This window comes from Lonchura striata, chromosome 28 (assembly GCF_046129695.1).
Source record: "Lonchura striata isolate bLonStr1 chromosome 28, bLonStr1.mat, whole genome shotgun sequence".
Lineage (NCBI taxonomy): Eukaryota > Metazoa > Chordata > Aves > Passeriformes > Estrildidae > Lonchura > Lonchura striata.
In genome coordinates, this window is record NC_134630.1 from 6,891,695 (window position 1) to 6,910,117 (window position 18,423).

Genomic DNA, 18,423 nt, shown 5'->3' on the forward strand with positions numbered 1-18,423 from the left:
CCCTCATCCCAAATCCCTCTCCAGCTCTCCTGGAGCCCCCTTAGGTTCTGGAAGGTTCTTGTTGACCCTCATGACTTTCCCACGGGCTCCCTCCTCCAGGTCAGGAGTTGATTCTCTCCAAGGATGGAGACTCCACAACTGCCCTGCCCAATCTGCTCCAGCATTTGGCCACCCTGAAGGAAAAAAAAACCCAAAAAAAACCCCAAAAAACCCCACCAAATCCTAAAATATAAAATTTCCCTGTTGAAAGGGAATTTCTGGGTCTCCACTCATGCCCTGGCCTCTTGTCCACTCACTGGGCACCTCTGGGAAGAGTCTGGCTCCAATCACTGGAAGCTTGGCACGCTGAAATTAAGATGAAACGTTTGTTGCGAGGAAAAATAAAAGCTATTTTGGGTCCTTTGAAATTATTTACAACTTTGAAGCAAACCCAAAAGGAGTATTTTGGGGATGAAAAGCTGCAGCTTTGTTCGAGATATGCTTGAAATTAAACGCTTTGCCTTTTATTGAGCTGTGGCATTTCCCAGTTGAAATCTGCCTGCCTTTAATTAAAAAAAGCAGGGGACCACAAGAGCCTTCAAAGATGCCTTTGCAAACCCAGAGATGTTTTATTTTGGGGAGAACAAGATGTTTTCATTGACACAATTAAAAAAAAAAAATTAAAACAATTTTGCTGGGACAAATGGGAAGGTTTCATTCTGGGTTGGCCTAAAGAGGAAAAATCTTGCATTTCCTCATTTTTTAATTGAATCCCTAAAGGCCAGAGGAGCTGTTTGCACAGTCCAGGCTTTGAGACATCCCTGGGGGTGCCCAAGGCCGGGCTGGATGGGTGTTTTTGGTTTGTTTTTTTTCTTTTTTTCCCACATTTTTCCAGCTCCTGGAGTTGTGGAGGGAGGGAAATTGAAGCAAATGGGCCGTGAAAATCGACATGGGGCAGGAATGCAGCTTTGCCAGGTTGGAACGGGCTAATTCCTGCAGAACAGAGCCAGGAAGGGCTTCCCCCTGTGCTTTAGGATATAAACTTGGGGTTTTTTATAAAGTTGGGTTTTTTTCTGCTGCATTAAGTTTGACAGCCGGGATTGCTCTGCAGCACGGGGAGGTGATGGGTGAGTGGCAGAGAAAACAAAGCTTCCCTCCTGATTTGGGGAGCATTCCCACGGATTCCTGGCATTGCTGCTGCCCCTCAGCTGCAGTTTTGGGGTCCCCGCTCTGTCCTGGCTCTGTTTTAAGCCAGGTTTAGCTGGGCTCATCCTGGTTCCCATCGAGGAGAGCCAACTCCAGGCTGGGTTTTACCCATGGGATGGGCTGAGCTGGAGGAGACCCACAAAGATCAGCAGCTCCGACCCCTGGCCCTGCACAGAACCAAATTTTGGGTCAATTCCGTCCCCGGTGGAGGGGGAAAGGAACCTTGTGCCAGTGTCTGTCCCTGTTCCCTGATTTGTGTCCCCTCCTGGGGTCAGCCAGCGGGGCTGGAGAGGAGCTGGAATGGGAGAGGCTGTGGGCTTGATGCCCTTGCCAGGGTTTGCTGGGGTTTTTGGTCTCTGTGGGGAGCTGTGGGCGATGTGAAATCCTCAGAGCCATGGAATCATGGCATTGTTAAACCTGGAAAAGCCCCCTGAGATCCTGGAGCCCAACCACCAACCCAGCACTGCCAAGGCCACCACTAAACCGTGTCCCCAAGTGCCACATCCACATTTATTGAACGCTTCCAGGGATGGACACTCCACCACCAGCCTGTTGGTGAAGATCTTTTCCCCAATATCCAATCTAAGGAAGGAATGTTTCCTCCTTGAATGATCCAGTCTTCCCACTCAAAACCACACCGTGCAAAGTGGATCCTGTCCCTCGAGGAGATGCTCCAGCTGCTCCTGGATGCTGACACGAGCTGCTCTTGTGTTTTATTATCTGCTCCTAAACGTTTATTCCTGCTGCTCATGGGGATAAATCCTGTGCCCAGCCCCTGCCCCGAGCAGGGAAGGACATTCCTGGCTTTGGGATTCCCAGGCTGCTGGCAGGTGACACCGGCTGCCCCACGACATGGATGTGGGAAGGGTTAATTAGGGCTCTCTCCCTGCTCCCTGATTAATTCCAGCCAGGTGTCCACGGTTCAGGTCTTAAAACAACAACTGCTCAAGAGTCTGGGAACACTTAGCCAGGCCTCGGGCTGCAATTCCAAGTATGGATAAATATTTGCACCTCCGTGGCTGGGAGACACCTTGGAGGCATGAAGGTGATTACTGGGGGAGTCCTTTCCAGGGAAAAAGATGGATTTCCTGGGGAGCAGTGGTGCTCCAGCAGCAGCTGCTGGGCTCCTTGTGCAGCCCAGCCTGGGTGGTCCTGGGGAGGATCCCGGGGATTTGGGGGGGTGACACCCCCAGCCCCTCCCGGGGAATCCAAACAGCTCCCAGCGATGTTTGGCTGGCCCCAGGGATGGGAGGTGGAACTCAAAATGTCCCTCAGACATTTTTGGAGGTTCCAGGCCTTGGTCAGAAGCATTTGAGCCCCTGGCAGGCAGCTGGAGGCAGCTGTGATTTTGGGTTTGAACCATGGAATGAGTTACCAACTTTACAGGTAAAACAAGAAGTCACAAAGGTTTTGATATTATAGTGGAAGTAGTTACAAAGTAAAAGGAAAAATTTTTTAGTATTGTACAGGGGGGTTTTAAGACCTGTGCAGGGGGGTTTTTACTTTGTACATGGGGGTCAGAAGTTCTAAGATGGAGGAAAGTGGGCTGATCCTGTTCCCCCTCTTTCTTCTTCCTCACCTCCATGTTCTTGGTGATGTTGGCACTCACAGATTGGTTTAGAGTAGAAAAGCACCATTTAATATAGGTAATAGGCATTGGGGAAAAACTGTAAATATGTAACACGTAATATATCATATAAAAGATAGAAAAGCATCATTTAATATAGGTGATAGGCATTTGGAAAAACTGTAAACATTTAAAATGTAATGTACCATAGAAAAGATAGAAAAGCACCATTTAGCCCTAATTAAGGGCAGCCCTAATTAACCCTTCCCACATCCATGCCGTGGGGCAGCCGGTGTCACCTGCCAGCAGCCTGGGAATCCCAAAGCCAGGAATGTCCTTCCCTGCTCGGGGCAGGGGCTGGGCACAGGATTTATCCCCATGAGCAGCAGGAATAAACGTTTAGGAGCAGATAATAAAACACAAGAGCAGCTCGTGTCAGCTCCAGGAGCAGCTGGAGCATCTCCTCGAGGGACAGGATCCACTTTGCACGGCGTGGTTTTGAGTGGGAAGACTGGATCATTCAAGGAGGAAAACATTCCTTCCTTAGATTGGATACTGGGGAAAAGATCTTCACCAACAGGCTGGTGGTGGAGTGTCCATCCCTGGAAGTGTTCAATAAATGTCGATGTGGCACTTGGGGACACGGTTTAGTGGTGGCCTTGGCAGTGCTGGGTTGGTGGTTGGGCTCCAGGATCTCAGAGGGTTTTTCCAAGCTTAACAATTAGAGAAAAACTGTAAACATGTGTCAGTAATGAACCATAGAAAAGAGAGCAGCAGCCAGGGGCGGGGAGAGAAAAAGAAAAGAGCAGACAGAGAGGATGTCAGGGTGTGCGTGTGCCTCTGCCTGAGCTGTGAGCAAACCACCGCAGCCCAAGGAGAAAATCTTTTAGATAACTCACAATAAACTGCCTTGAGACCCAACAACAGAGGCTGATGAGTTTTCTTTGGAAGCTCGGGTTGGAAGAACAACTTTGCCACCACACGGAGCCCCTGAACCAGGGCTGGGTTCTGGCAGGTTCACACGGGAGAAAGAGGAGGGGAAATGCAGAATGTGCAAAGCCCCTGGCTTGGGACACCCTGCGGAAAGGCTCGGCCGTGCCAGAAAATCCATTTCATTCCATGAATTCCCCTTTCCACCTCGGTGTGCTTCCAGGGCTCTCAGGTTCTCTCTTTCCCTAAAATACTCCAGAGGTTTCCAGCTCTGACTTTCACCCCTGTGAGCGAATTTCTGGCTTTCAGCAGCGTGTGATGAGGGCCAGGATGATGGAAAAATTGTGTTTGCCTTCACACCAGGGCAATCCAGGTTTTCCAGGCCTCCTTCACATCTGGGAAATCCAAGGAATTCATTTACCTGCTCTTCTACACCTTTTATCATAGAATCAGGTTGGAAAAGACCTCTAAGATCACCTAATTCAACAATCCTGCTGCTCCCCTGACCATTTTTTATTTTAAAAATATTTTTATAGCCTTTTTTTTTCCTCCCCTGTGTTTAGGTCTGAAGATCTCATGGGGACCTGCAGACCTGACCCTCATCTCACTCTGGCCAGCGACAGCAAAACTAAAACCCAGGCCAGGGTTGGATTTGGGGATGTCTGGGCTGCAGAATCCTGATTTTTTGGGCAAATAAAGAGCCTCACCAGAGGACTGTTCCCTCTGGAGTGTGATGGAGTTGTTCTGCCCCTCTGGGGAGTCTGTGCTGTATTAAAACTCTCATAATAACTTCACAGGCGTTTCCACGTTCAAGTGATCATAATAATGCTCATAAAGCACACTCCAGAGTGAAGTATTTATGAATTATTTGACTTAAAGTAGGGGGGGAAATAAAAAAAAATTAAAAATAAAAAAATAAAAAGAAGAAGAAAAGACCTGGGCTGAATTAATGGCTGTGGGAGAACCATAAATTGAGAGGAATCATATTGCAGAGGGTAATTTTGTGTGTGCAATAAAAGCAACGTTTATGGCTCCGCTGCCTAAATTTGGTTTGGATGTTTTTGAAGCGAAGAGCTTTGAAATAACTTACAATTTTTTCTCCTTTCATTTTTATATTGCCTGGAAGAGAAACACCAGGCAAACACGCCTGTGTCAGGCATGGAGTGAGGAACCAGGTGGGAGCGCCGAGAATTCGGCGGCGTGGGCTGGAGCAGGTGAGGAGGAGGAGGAGGAGGAGGAGGAGGAGGAGGAGGAGGAGGAGGAGGAGGAGGAGGAGGAGGAGGAGGAGGAAGAAGCTCCAGGGCCCAGAGGAGATGCTCAGCCCTGGGCTGGCTCCTCAGTGCCCACCTCGGGGTTTGGTGGCCACGTGGCTCCCGTTCCCTGCCGGGACAATAAATAAGGGGGGTCCCAAATCGCTGGTGAGGGATCCCACCCTCACTGGTGTTGGAACCCTGGTCTGGTTCAGGGGTTTCGTGTGGTGGAAAAGTCTCTCCTCCAACCCGTGCAGTCTCTGTTGTTCAGTCTCAAGGCAGTTTATTGTGAGTTATTTAAAAGATTTTCTCCTTGGGCTGCTGTGGTTTGCTCACAGCTCAGGCAGAGGCACACACACACCCTGACATCCTCTCTGACCCCGACTGCTTCTGCTCTCCCACCCAGGGCTGCTGCTCTCTTTTCTATGGCACATTACATTTTAAATGTTTACAGTTTTTCCCCAATGCCTATCACCTATATTAAAAAGTGCCTTTTTATATTTTATATGATATATTACATATTACATGTTTGCAGTTTTCCCCCAATACCTACTACCAATATTACAAGGTGCTTTTCTACTCTAAACCAATCTGTGAGTGCCAACAGCACCAAGAACATGGAGGTGAGGAAGAAGAAGGAGGAAGAACAGGATCAGCCCACTTTCCTCCATCTTAGAACTTCTGACCCCCATGTACAAAGTAAAAACCCCCCTGCACAGGTGTTAAACCCCCCCCCTTGTACAACACTAAAAATTTTCCTCTCTACTTTGTGACTACTTCTACAATAATATCTAAACTTTGGTGACTGCTTCTTCCACCTCCAAAGTTGGTAACTCATTCCATGGTTCAAACCCAAAATCACAGCTGTTTGCAGCTGCCTGCCAGGGTCTCAAATGCTTCTGACCAAGGCCTGGAACCTCCAAAAATGTCTGAGGGACATGTTGAGTTCCAGCAACTGGGGCATTTTTGGGAGCTGTTCACACCCTGCAGCAAGGCAGAGAGCTGGGAGATTCCTCTGCCCTCCTTTCCCAGCCTCAGGGGATGATTTTCCATACCTGAGGGGTACCTGAGGCAGGTTGGACTCATCCCAAACCTCCCTTCACCCCGCGTCGGAAAGAAGGAAAAGGATTGGGAGGGAAGAGGATTGAGAAGGAAGAGGATTGGGAAGGAAAAGGATTGGGAACAAAGAGGATTGGGAAGGAAAAGGATTGGGAACAAAGAGGATTGGGAATGAAGAGGATTGGGAAGGAAAAAGATTGGGAATGAAAAGGATTGGGAATGAAGAGGATTGGGAAGGAAAAGGATTGGGAAGGAAAAGGATTGGGAAGACTCTGCCCTTTAACAAACTGCGACAGAACTTCCACCACCTCCCTAAAAGCCCTTCACGAGTGGTGGGGGAGAATTTGCAGCCCTGAGGAAGAGGAGAGGGAGAGCGGAGCGGGTTTAGGACGTGGCTCTGGGGATGGCAGGGCTGCCCCGCTCCGCGCAGCCACCGCTGCACCTTCCCCATCCCCGCAGCTGGGGAGGGCCTGGATCTGCCAGGAAACCGCTCTGATTCAGGCAGCAGGAATGCAGACACCATCCCTCCTCGTTTTGGGGTTTTTTTTTTTATTTTTTTGCTCCTTTCCTACATACCAGGATCAGGCAGAGCAACCCAAAGCGAAGCCCCAGCTCGTAAATCCTCAGCGCTGCCAGGACCCGCAGGGATTTCTTCCCTCCGTCAAACCCAGTCGTCAAATCCCTCCCAACACGTTTTTAATGGGGGAACTGGAGGCTCGAACGTTCCCTCTGGGACATCTGCTGGCGGGGAGCCTCTGGCTCCCATCCCTGGCCCAGCAGGAGCCGGGATGGTCCCACCTGGAAGCGCTCAGGGCTGGTGGAGCGGGCGGGGAGCTCGGGATGTGCTGCCCCGGGGCTGGGCACAGCTGTGGGGATGTTGCCCCATTCCCCACCGAGGTGCCACAGGCAGGGAGTGAGTAATGGCTGAGGAGAAACCCTGGGAATTCCCAGAAAAGCGCTGGGATAAACCAGCTGGAGGCACGCTCGTCTCCTTGCTTCGGAATTTTCGGGTTACGGATTCGGCACCTAAGGTGGCGATTTTCCCTCGTGGGCTGGAGGAGTCTCAGAAACGTCACTGCAGGAGACAAGGACGGGATCGTCACCATCATCATCCTCATCATCACCCTCCCAGAATCTCCTGAGCTGGAAGGGATCCAGGGGGATCCAGAGGGATCCACGAGGCACTTCACGTTCAGTGGGAGCGGGGACACTGAGTCACGGGCTGGGTTTGAACTTGCGGCTCTTTTCCAACCCTGATGATCCCATGGGTCTGTGATTTTCAATCAGGCTCTGGTTCCAGGAACCAGATTAAACATGAAACCAGATTAAACATGGAAATAAATTAAACATGGAACCAGATTAAATAGGAAACCAGATTAAACATGAAACAGATTAAACATGGAAATAAATTAAACATGAAACCAGATTAAACATGAAACAGATTAAACATGGAAACCAGATTAAACATGAAACAGATTAAACATGGAAATAAATTAAACATGAAACCAGATTAAACATGAAACAGATTAAACATGGAAACCAGATTAAACATGAAACAGATTAAACATGGAAATAAATTAAACACAAAACCAGATTAAACATGAAACCAGATTAATCCTTGCACTGAAGATGTGAAGACAGAGCTGGACCCGCCTGGGCTGGGATCCTCCATGGCTTCATTAATGAGAGGAACCAAAAATTAACACCGTGCAAGTTGATTTCTCGTGGCTGCTGCTGGATAAAGTTCAGCTTGGGGGACTTTTTAACCTTAAACCAGACATTTCCATGTCTGGCTTAAATTACTCCTCCACAGGCTGTCATTAGAGAATAAAAGGAGCAGGTAATTTTAACATTTTTGAACAATTGCCCAGATGAAATTTTTTAAAAGATGAAACCTCTGTGAGCGTTCACGGGCGCCGAGAGGAGGAATGCTTTGATTTATGAGTGGGGCTGGGGATGCCCAGGCAGGAGCAGGTCCTTGGCCAGCGGCCACACGAGCGAGGCGGGCTTGAAAGCCCTGCCGAAATCTTTGTGGTCAGGGGCTTGAAAGCCCTGCCGAAATCTTTGTGGTCAGGGGCTTGAAAGCCCTGCCGAAATCTTTGTGGTCAGGGGCTTCCACTGCTGCTCGGATCCCTCTCTGATTCTCAAAGAGAGCCCAAATTCCTTCCCCATGACACCGAGGAGGGAGAGCGATACCGGAGAAGCCAGCGGATGGATTCGGAGGGGAGAGGGATATGGCTGAGGGTCCTTTGGTTTTTGGGGGAGGAATTCCGTGCTGAGGTGACTCATGGAGCCTGCAGAGCTCAGGATGTTGGTTTATCCTCGCTGTGGACGTGGCTGTTGAATCACAGAATCCCAGAATGGCTTGGGAGGGATCTTAAATTTCATCTCGTTCCACCCCACGGACAGGGACAGCTTCCACTACCCCAGGTTGCTTCAGGCTCCATCCAGCTTGGCCTTTAAGGCATTTTTAAGGGCTAAAACAACTTCCTCACCCATGACAGATTTGCAGAGTGGCTGCATGCCCCAAACTGGATGAGAAAACCCCAAAACCAGCAGCACAGCGCGAAGCCAGGGCTGCTTGGACCTCTCTCTCTTTTCCATTTTCCAGGGGGGGAACAGAGAAGGAAATGAGACACATCACGGCTCTGAATTCCCCAAAACCTTTACAAACCAGCAAAACCTGAAGCCCTTGAGAGGCTGAGCCTGCCCAGCAGCGGGGGGAGGCAGCAGGGGAAGCATCTTGCCCCCATTTGGGGAGGGAAGAGCAGCAGGATGGGTGCTGGGGCCTCGTAGTGCGGGGACAGAGACCCCCAGACGCCCCTGGCTGGTGGGAACGGGGCTGGAGGAGGGTCCTGGGGCAAGGGGGGGTTGTGAACCACCCCCACCACTGCCTGTGAGCGAGAGCAGCTGACGAGCCCAAAATACATCTCCCCCTCCATGATGCTCCAGGACGTCCCAACAAACCCGGCTCTGCTGGCCCCACCTTGGGCTGCTCCCCAGGGGCTCCTGGGGAAACCTTCTTGAAATGGTTTTGTGTCAGGAAAAGGAGATGCACAGGACTTTTTTGGTCTTTAGCTTTCGGTTTTGTTGTTCTCCTATCAAAACTTCGGCACGCTTGTCTGCACTGGACTTTTTGTGTAGGAAAGCAGCACAAAAATGGTTAAAAATCTTGTGTCACGAGGCCTTTTAAGCTTAATCAAAAACTAAGTTGTCTAATTAAGAAGTGACACTTTGATTATTTTCCTTTCTAGCCCAATAACTGACCCTTAAAGACTTGCAATGAGGATTTTTCTACCTAATTATAAGATACTACTTAAACTTATGAAGAAGGAAGAAAAGGGAGCACGAGACAACACTCTATACCTTTCATCTTGTTTTTATCTACAACATACTAAAAATATTAAAATTTAAATTTCTCACCTAAGTGACATACTACACTTACTCTTTATGATCTATTCCACACTTTTGTGGTCTCTCGTTTATTCTGAGGCTTTGGAGGCTGTGGGAATGCAGAGCTTCCCCCTGGCTGCCCTGGGAGCCTGGCAGGGGTCAGGAACCCCCCTGGACAGAGCCCCCAGAGACACTGGCTGTGATCTCTGGCCATGGAAAAGAGTTTTCAATCTTACAGGATCAATTACCAGCTCTGAGGGTTTGATATCAGTAATAATTAAGTGTGGCACGGGTGAAAAAGTAAATTTTCGGATTCTAGATGAGGGGTCCAAAGGGGACAAGATGGAGGAAGTTGGGTGTGCAGTTTTTGGCCTCCAACCCTGCCCCGAATCCAGCAGAGCTCTGCAGGAGCAGGACACCCATGGGCAGCACAGGCCAGCCCTGCCCTCTGCAGCCCCAGGGCTCTGCTGCCCTGGTGATTTTCCAGCCCCAGGTCCCTGGTGCCCACAGCAGGACCTTCAGGAGCTCTGAGGTGTGGGAGAAGCCTCCTGCAGCCCAGCAGAGAATCGTGGAATGGTTTGGGCTGGAATGGGGGATTAAGGATCATCCATGGCAGGGACACCTCCTGCTGTCCCAGGTGGCTCTAAGCTCTGTCCAGCCTGGCTTTGGGCACTTCCAGGGCTCCAGGGGCAGCCACACTGGGCCTGCCCACCTCAGAGCAGCAGGATCCCCATCAGGAGGGGACTCAGAGCCTTTGGGGTGCCCCCAGAGCCAGCTGGAGCTCTGTCCCCAAGGAGGACACGGCCGTGGGAAGGTGTCAGAGCAGCTTGGCCGCCCACCGGGACGCTCTGGGAGCTTCTCCAGCCATCAGTGGCCACTCTCGGAGCTCTGTAGCCACGGCTGGTGGTGCTGGGGGGCTGCTGGAAGAGGGGGGGCTCCGTGTGGCAGCAGTAGAAGCGTTCCTGGAGGGGTGCCCTCGCCAGAGTCAGTCCTTGGCAGCCACACGCCGATTCCCTTCCCACAAAAGGAGCCAGGCAGATAAAAGCAGCAGAGCAGCCCCGGCTGCCTCCTCCTTCCCCCCAGAGCAGCCCCTGCACGCCCACCCCCCATCTGGAGCTCATTGGGGGCAGCTGCTGGGAGGACGGGGCCGGGATCCAGCGGGAACGGGGCCGGGTTTGGGCCGGGAGCTGGGCTCACAGCTGGGCTGGTGGCACACCGAGCACAGCCCGGGGACACGAGCTGCCCGCCAGGGTCCTGGTGGGTCCTTGCCAGCCCAGGGGGTTCCACGGAGCAGAAACATGAGGTGACAGCCTCGGGCTTTTAGGGCTGCTGGAGGGAACCCCTGCCTCACCCACTGCTCACTCCCACCAGAGCCACAGCTGAGCTCAACCCTTCAAACCCCAAGGCAAGCTGTGGTTTTACCTCCCGAATGTTTTTCAGCCCTTTTTGGTTGGGTTTTGGCCACTTTTTGGTTGAGTTTTTTTTAATTTTGGTGGAGACCCAGGGCAGACAACTGACAAATCACCCTTAATCCACCTGAGCTGTTAAATCCCCTGGAAATCCCTCCCCAGCGCTGCTCCCCTCCAACAGCCCCTTTGGGTCCATCAATCAGCTCCTGGGTGTCCATCTCTCCTTTGGAAAACCTGGGGACCTCCCACAGCTTCCCTGTGAACCCAGACAGGGGTCAGGGCACGGAGTAAACTGGTGGGGAGGGCAGCTCCTCATATTTATATGGAAATCCATTAGCTGGGAATATTTTATCTCCCTCCAGGTTGGAAGCAGAGGTTGGGGGCGATGGGAGGGTCCTGGAGCTGCCTCTGAAATGCCCAGGTTTGCCCTCCACGCTCGTGGCTGCGTTATCCAGCACGTGGAGTGAGAAAAGTGGGTGCTGAAGGTGTTCAGAGAGGAAAAAGAGGGGTGAGATCCTTCCCCGCTGGATTTTAAAGCCAAACAAAAGCTTCCAAACCAAGCTGGATCCCTCCTGGCTGCCGTGTTTCAGCCAGCTGGTCCCTCTGTGTCCTTCTCCAGGCCCAGGATGGGATTTGGAGGTGCTGCTGTTTTCAACCCAACCCTGACAGCATCACGTGCCAATTACCAAACCCTGAGAAATGTGGGATCTTGGCTCTGGAGCTGGGAATTTGATGATTTCGGGGAATGGGCAGGACAGGGAGAGTCGTGGGGGCAGTGCTGGGCTGCTCTGGAGCAGGGAAGGAGGATGAGCTGTCCCAGCGAACACAGTTTTTGTTTTACAGATGGATTTGGGCATGCTGGACACACAAGCTCCCTGATTCCCAAGAAATGATGTGATTCCTCCCTGGGGGAGCTCTGTGAGGAGCTGAGATCTGGGAGATGCACAGGATCTGGGCTATAATAAAGGATCTGGGATATAATGAAGAGCAAAGCCACGGGGCAGCCTGGGGTGGGACAGTGGGGATGAGGTCTGGGCCACACCAGGAGCCCGAGGGGATGCAGATTTTGGGGCATTGCTGGTGCTCAGGGCTCCTTGCCAACCCCAGGCTCCCATCCCAATCTCCATCAAAGGGCTCTGGATGAGGCATTGATAAATTTGTTCTTAATGGTTTATTCCTTCTCATCTGCTGTCCATGAGCTGTGCCATGAGCCTGCAAGAGCAGGAGCTCATCTCTGGATGCCAACCAGGGCCTGGGAGCTGTTGATGCTGTGGAGTTGGGCCCCTCCCTTCTCCCTGATCCCTTTCCCTACTGCTGGAAACCCACCGATGAAATTCAGCAGGGTGGGAGCTCCTGTTAACATTTATTTTCCGAGGGTGATGGGGGGCATCCTGTTTGGACAAGTCCTACCCAGTTCTAGTCAGGTGCACAGTTCAGGGCTCCCACTGGATCCAGGCTGGAATCTGCCTATCAGTGATCATCTCCCAAAACATCTTTGCTCTTGGAAAGCCCCAGCAAAACATTCTGAGGAGCCTGAGCAGGGAGAGCACAGCTGTGAGTGTCCAGGCAGAGCTCCCTGGTGAGTCTTCACAAAGGAATTCTGCATTCCTCCCCCTGCTTTGCCCTTCCCAGAGTGACTGGGGCAGGGAAAAGGAGGATTATTCCCGGGTAGAAAGGGAATAGAAAACCCCTGCAGAAGGTTTTTAAAGGAGTTGCAGGAACTCTGGTTTTTTTTCAGTTAATTTGAATGCAAACATTGAACTCCTTGGCACCAGCAGAGATCTCTAGGGCTGTGAGCTGGGCTCCCTGTTCCCTTGGAGTCTCTTTTCCTGGGACAGGGCGACTGATGAGATAAATCACAGCCCTGGGCTATGGATTTACAGCAGTCCTGGGCTGTGGATTTTCTTCCCATGCGCCATGTGCAGTGGGGAACGGGAACAGAGCCAGGATGAAGTTCTAAAACCTTCCCTTTCTCATCTGGCAGTGCCAAACAGTGCCCTTCAAACACCACCTGATGGCCAAGGAGGGTCCAGGAGGGTCCAGGAGGGTCCAGGAGGGCAGAGCCTGTTCCCAGCAAAAAGCCTGGATGCTGTGGAGCCAGGAGTGGAGATGGGAGCCAGGCTGGGTCCCTCCAGGGACAACAAGAAGTCAAAGTCCATGAACCCAGTGTGTTTGCAAATCCATCGTTGTGGACTGGGGACCTCCTGGAGGGTCAGTGGTCTCATCTGTCCACCTGCTCAGAGAATCCCAGAATCCCTGAGGTTGGAAAAGCCTTCCAGGACCACCGAGTCCAACCTGTGACCAACCCTCACCTTGTCACCCAGCCCAGAGCACCGAGTGCCATCCCCACTCCTTCCATGGGATGGGGACTCCAAACCCCCCTGCCAAGGCCTGCTCACCCTTTCCATGGAGAAATTCCTCCTGATGTTCCAGCTGACCCTTCCCTGGCACAGCTGGGGATGTTCCCACTTGTCCTGGCCCTGCTGCCAGCCCGGGGTGAGCGGTGGCTGCTCAGGGCACAGGGAACCCGGGGAGCTGGTGTGTTTAACAAAGCCTGGATGTGGCCCTGGGTGCCAGGGTTGAGTTGAGGTGTTGGGGCTGGGTTGGGCTCCACGAGGTCTCTTCCATCCTGGTGATTCTGGGAATTCTGTGAGCTCAGCCCTCGCTCCTCCCTGAGCTCACCTGGGCGAGAGCTCAGCATCCGAATCCATCGGGAAGGGCAGGAACCAGGAAGCTCCTCCGAAACACAGCGTTATTTGTCCTCAGACGTGGGGATTAGCGCGAGCGTTCATCAGAAAACAAGAACTCCTCGTGTCAGCCCCGCCAGGCCCTGCCAGGCCCATTCCCCCAACGCTCTTTGTGCTCCAGAGTCGCCCTCAGGACCGCACGTCACGTCTGCCCCTGGAACAATCCACAGCTCCGGGACAGCTTTCCACGACTCGCCCATGCTGGCTGCTTTGTTTAATTTGTGTTAATTAACCCTGCTGAGCTCGAGCTCCTCGTGCTCCTGGCTTTAGGGGTACCAAAAACTCGGATTTTCGACCTGCCGGAGGTTTCTTCTCGGCCGCTCCGGGGTCCTGCCACTTGAGGCTTCCCCTGCGGTTGGGAACTCAAATCTTTAAGCCGCTTGTAATTGCATAGAAAATCGACGTTGGGATGCGCCTGGAGAAATAAAAGTTCTATATATGTGTGTATATTTATGTGTAAATATATATTTTGCTATATATAGAAATACAAGCTGCATAGCTGTATACATTTTTAATATATATATATACACTTAAAATATATATACGAAAATATACAAAACAGTGTGTATCTATTTAAATTAACATTATATATATATTTGTTCACTCCGTTATGCATACCTCTATATATTTATAGAAGTAGAAAGTATACTTTTGTATACTGTATATACAATGCTATTTCATGTGGATGATTACATATATATATTTTTTAATGTGTATATTTATATATATTATAAATGTATGTTACATATATATTGACTTGAATACATATATATATTTATATTTATGTGTATATTTATATATTATAAATGTATGTTACATATATATTGACTTGATTACATATACATATTTTTATATTTATGTGCATATTTATATATATTATAAATGTATGTTACATGCATATTGACTTGATTACATATACATATTTTTATATTTATGTGCGTATTTATATATATTATAAATGTATGTTACATGTATATTGACTTGATTACATATACATATATTTATATTTATGTGAATATTTATATATATTATAAATGTATGTTACATATATATTAACTATACAGATATAAAAATACACAGATATTAAAACAGCCAGATATAAAACTGTACATATAAAATTTATGCGCTATGTACAGTATTTTATATGTATATAAATGAAACATCTACAGAAATAAATATGTGGAACTGTGCATATAAAATTTATGTATCACATACATGTCAAATTTATACATCACATATATGGCATTTTAGACCTATATATATTTATATTTTTTATCTATTATAGATGTATATGTAGCATAGATATAGTACTTCTATTTACATTGTATTTATATTTACAGAGTATATCTATTTTATAGAATATGTATATTTATATGTACGTTTATATGTGTATTTCAATTTGGAATTTATATTTATATTATATTTATTATTTATATGTATAGTTATATTTGTTATAGTTATAGTTACATTTATAATTATATTTATAGGTATATGTATATTTATGGTTATTTTTATTTGTTTATATTTATACACAATTTATTCATTTGTTTATATTTATTTATAGTTATACACAATTTATACACTTGTTTTTATTTATATATTTTTATTTATATACTATGTGTACATTTTTATTTCTTTTTATTTATACTTTCTATGTATAGATATATCGATATAAATATATATTAAAATATAGTATAAATCGATATTTATATGTAAATTTATAGTTATAGTTATATGTGTAGTTATTTTTATTTATTTCTATTTATACACAATTTATTAATTTATTTATATTTATTATTTATATTTACAAGCAATGTATACACTTGTTTTTATTTATTTATATTTGTATTTGTATATTTCTATATATTTATATTTATATTTATATTTATATTTATATTTATATTTATATTTATATTTATATTTACATACCATTTATACATATTTATTTCTTTATATTTATACACTCTATAGATAGATATATTGATATAAATCTATATTAAAAAAATATATAAATCTATATTTTTATATTTATAGCTATATATGAAATATATATTATATATATGTATATATTATATATATGTATATATTATATATATGTATATACACATATATATGTATATAATATATGTATATATGTATATAATATATATGTATCTATGCATATATAGAATATAGATGTATCTATACATATAAATGTATATAATATAGACATATCTATACATATAGATGTATATAATATAGATGTATATAATATAGATGTATATAATAGATATAGATGCACATATACATTAAATAGGTATGTGTGTATATATACACATATACATAGATGCATATAGATGTCTATGTAGATGTCTCTGGGGCGGCCTTGGCTGCTCCCTGAACTCGTTTCCTTCAGTCCCCCTGGACAGTTCCGGAGCCGCTCCAGAGGCCGGAGAACCCCGGCGAGAAGGTGGAGGGACAATTCCCACCACGACCGTGGCCCGAGGACCTCGGCTGGCCTCGCCAGGGACGGCGCTGCCGGGCTGCTGCTGCCGCTGCGCGGGGAGCTGGACCTCGCCCCGGGGCCCATCGTACTCCTCCCGGTCCCGTTCCTCTGTTCCAGTCCCGTTCCTCTGTTCCAGTCCCGTTCCTCTCTCCCAGTCCCGTTCCTCTCTCCCAGTCCCATTCTTCTCCCGGTCCCGTTCCTCTATTCCAGTCCCGTTCCTCTATTCCAGTCCCGTTCCTCTCCCAGTCCCGTTCCTCTATTCCAGTCCCGTTCCTCTCCCAGTCCCGTTCCTCTATTCCAGTCCCGTTCCTCTATTCCAGTCCCGTTCCTCTATTCCAGTCCTGTTCCTCTCTTCCAGTCCCGTTCCTCTATTCCAGTCCCGTTCCTCTGTTCCAGTCCCGTTCCTCTATTCCAGTCCCGTTCCTCTGTTCCAGTCCCGTTCCTCTATTCCAGTCCCGTTCCTCTCTCCCAGTCCCGTTCCTCTGTTCCAGTCCCGTTCCTCTATTCCAGTCCCGTTCCTCTATTCCAGTCCTGTTCCTCTCCCAGTCCCTTTCCTCTCCCAGTCCCGTTCCTCTCCCAGTCCCGTTCCTCTATTCCAGTCCCGTTCCTCTCTCCCAGTCCCGTTCCTCTCTTCCAGTCCCGTTCCTCTATTCCAGTCCCGTTCCTCTATTCCAGTCCCGTTCCTCTATTCCAGTCCCGTTCCTCTATTCCAGTCCCGTTCCTCTATTCCAGTCCCGTTCTTCTCCCGGTCCCGTTCCTCTATTCCAGTCCCATTCCTCTATTCCAGTCCCGTTCCTCTATTCCAGTCCCGTTCCTCTATTCCAGTCCCGTTCCTCTATTCCAGTCCCGTTCTTCTCCCGGTCCCGTTCCTCTATTCCAGTCCCGTTCCTCTCTCCCAGTCCCGTTCCTCTCTTCCAGTCCCGTTCCTCTATTCCAGTCCCGTTCCTCTATTCCAGTCCCGTTCCTCTATTCCAGTCCCGTTCCTCTATTCCAGTCCCGTTCTTCTCCCGGTCCCGTTCCTCTATTCCAGTCCCATTCCTCTATTCCAGTCCCGTTCCTCTATTCCAGTCCCGTTCCTCTATTCCAGTCCCGTTCCTCTATTCCAGTCCCGTTCTTCTCCCGGTCCCGTTCCTCTATTCCAGTCCCATTCCTCTATTCCAGTCCCGTTCCTCTATTCCAGTCCCGTTCCTCTATTCCAGTCCCGTTCCTCTATTCCAGTCCTGTTCCTCTATTCCAGTCCCGTTCCTCTCCCAGTCCTGTTCCTCTCTCCCAGTCCTGCTCCTCTCTCCCAGTCCCTCTCTCCCAGTCCCTCTCCTCTCTCCCAGTTCCTCTCTCCCAGTCCTGTTCCTCTCCCAGTCCCTCTCCTCTCTCCCAGTCCCTCTCTCCCAGTTCCTCTCTCCCAGTTCCTCTCTCCCAGTCCCTCTCCTCTCTCCCAGTCCCTCTCCTCTCTCCCAGTCCCTCTCTCCCAGTTCCTCTCTCCCAGTTCCTCTCTCCCAGTCCCTCTCCTCTCTCCCAGTCCTGTTCCTGTCTCCCAGTCCTGTTCCTGTCTCCCAGTCCCATTCCTCAATTCCAGTCCTGTTCCTCTATTCCAGTCCTGTTCCTCTATTCCAGTCCCATTCCTCAATTCCAGTCCCATTCCTCTCTCCCAGTCCCTCTCCTCTCTCCCAGTCCTGTTCCTCTCTCCCAGTCCCTCTCTCCCAGTCCCTCTCCTCTCTCCCAGTCCCGTTCCTCTCTCCCAGTCCCTCTCTCCCAGTTCCTCTCTCCCAGTCCTGCAGCCCCACCCTGCCCTTGCTCAGCCCTGGGCTCTCCAGGGCCACCTTTGGGTGCTCCCTCAGGACCTTCTCCCCACGCCAGCCATCCCCTGGACTCTGCTGTCCCATCTCCTGACCCCCGAGCCCTCCAAAGGTCACTCCTGACCCCGGGGCTTTTCCAGGAGGGAAATCAGCTCCCAGCCCAGCGCTGCACACAGGGCGGCAATTGTTCTCTCCATCAGCAGCGTTCCACAAACATTCCCAGGAATTCCAGCTGCTCTTCCTCCTGCGATCCTTCTGTAGGAACTTTTGTGATCTGTAGGATCAAAAATCCCTTTTTTTCCATCACCACCCTTTGCCATCTTCATTTTTCCCTCTGCCTGTGTATCAGCACAAGCCAAATGGAGATTTTGCTCACAGGGAGTTAATTTTGAGAAGCTCCGAGGGATTTTTCGCACTGGGAAATAATTTTGGGAAGCTCCAACACTGGGGTTCAGCACTGACCATCCCATTTCCTGCCTCGTTCCTTTTTTCCATTGCAAAATGACCAAAGGAATACTAAACATCATCTGGGAGCTGGGAATTCTAAACCAGGCCTTAAATGAAACTGCTTTACTTAAAGCAACAAAAATTTGCCACTTACACTA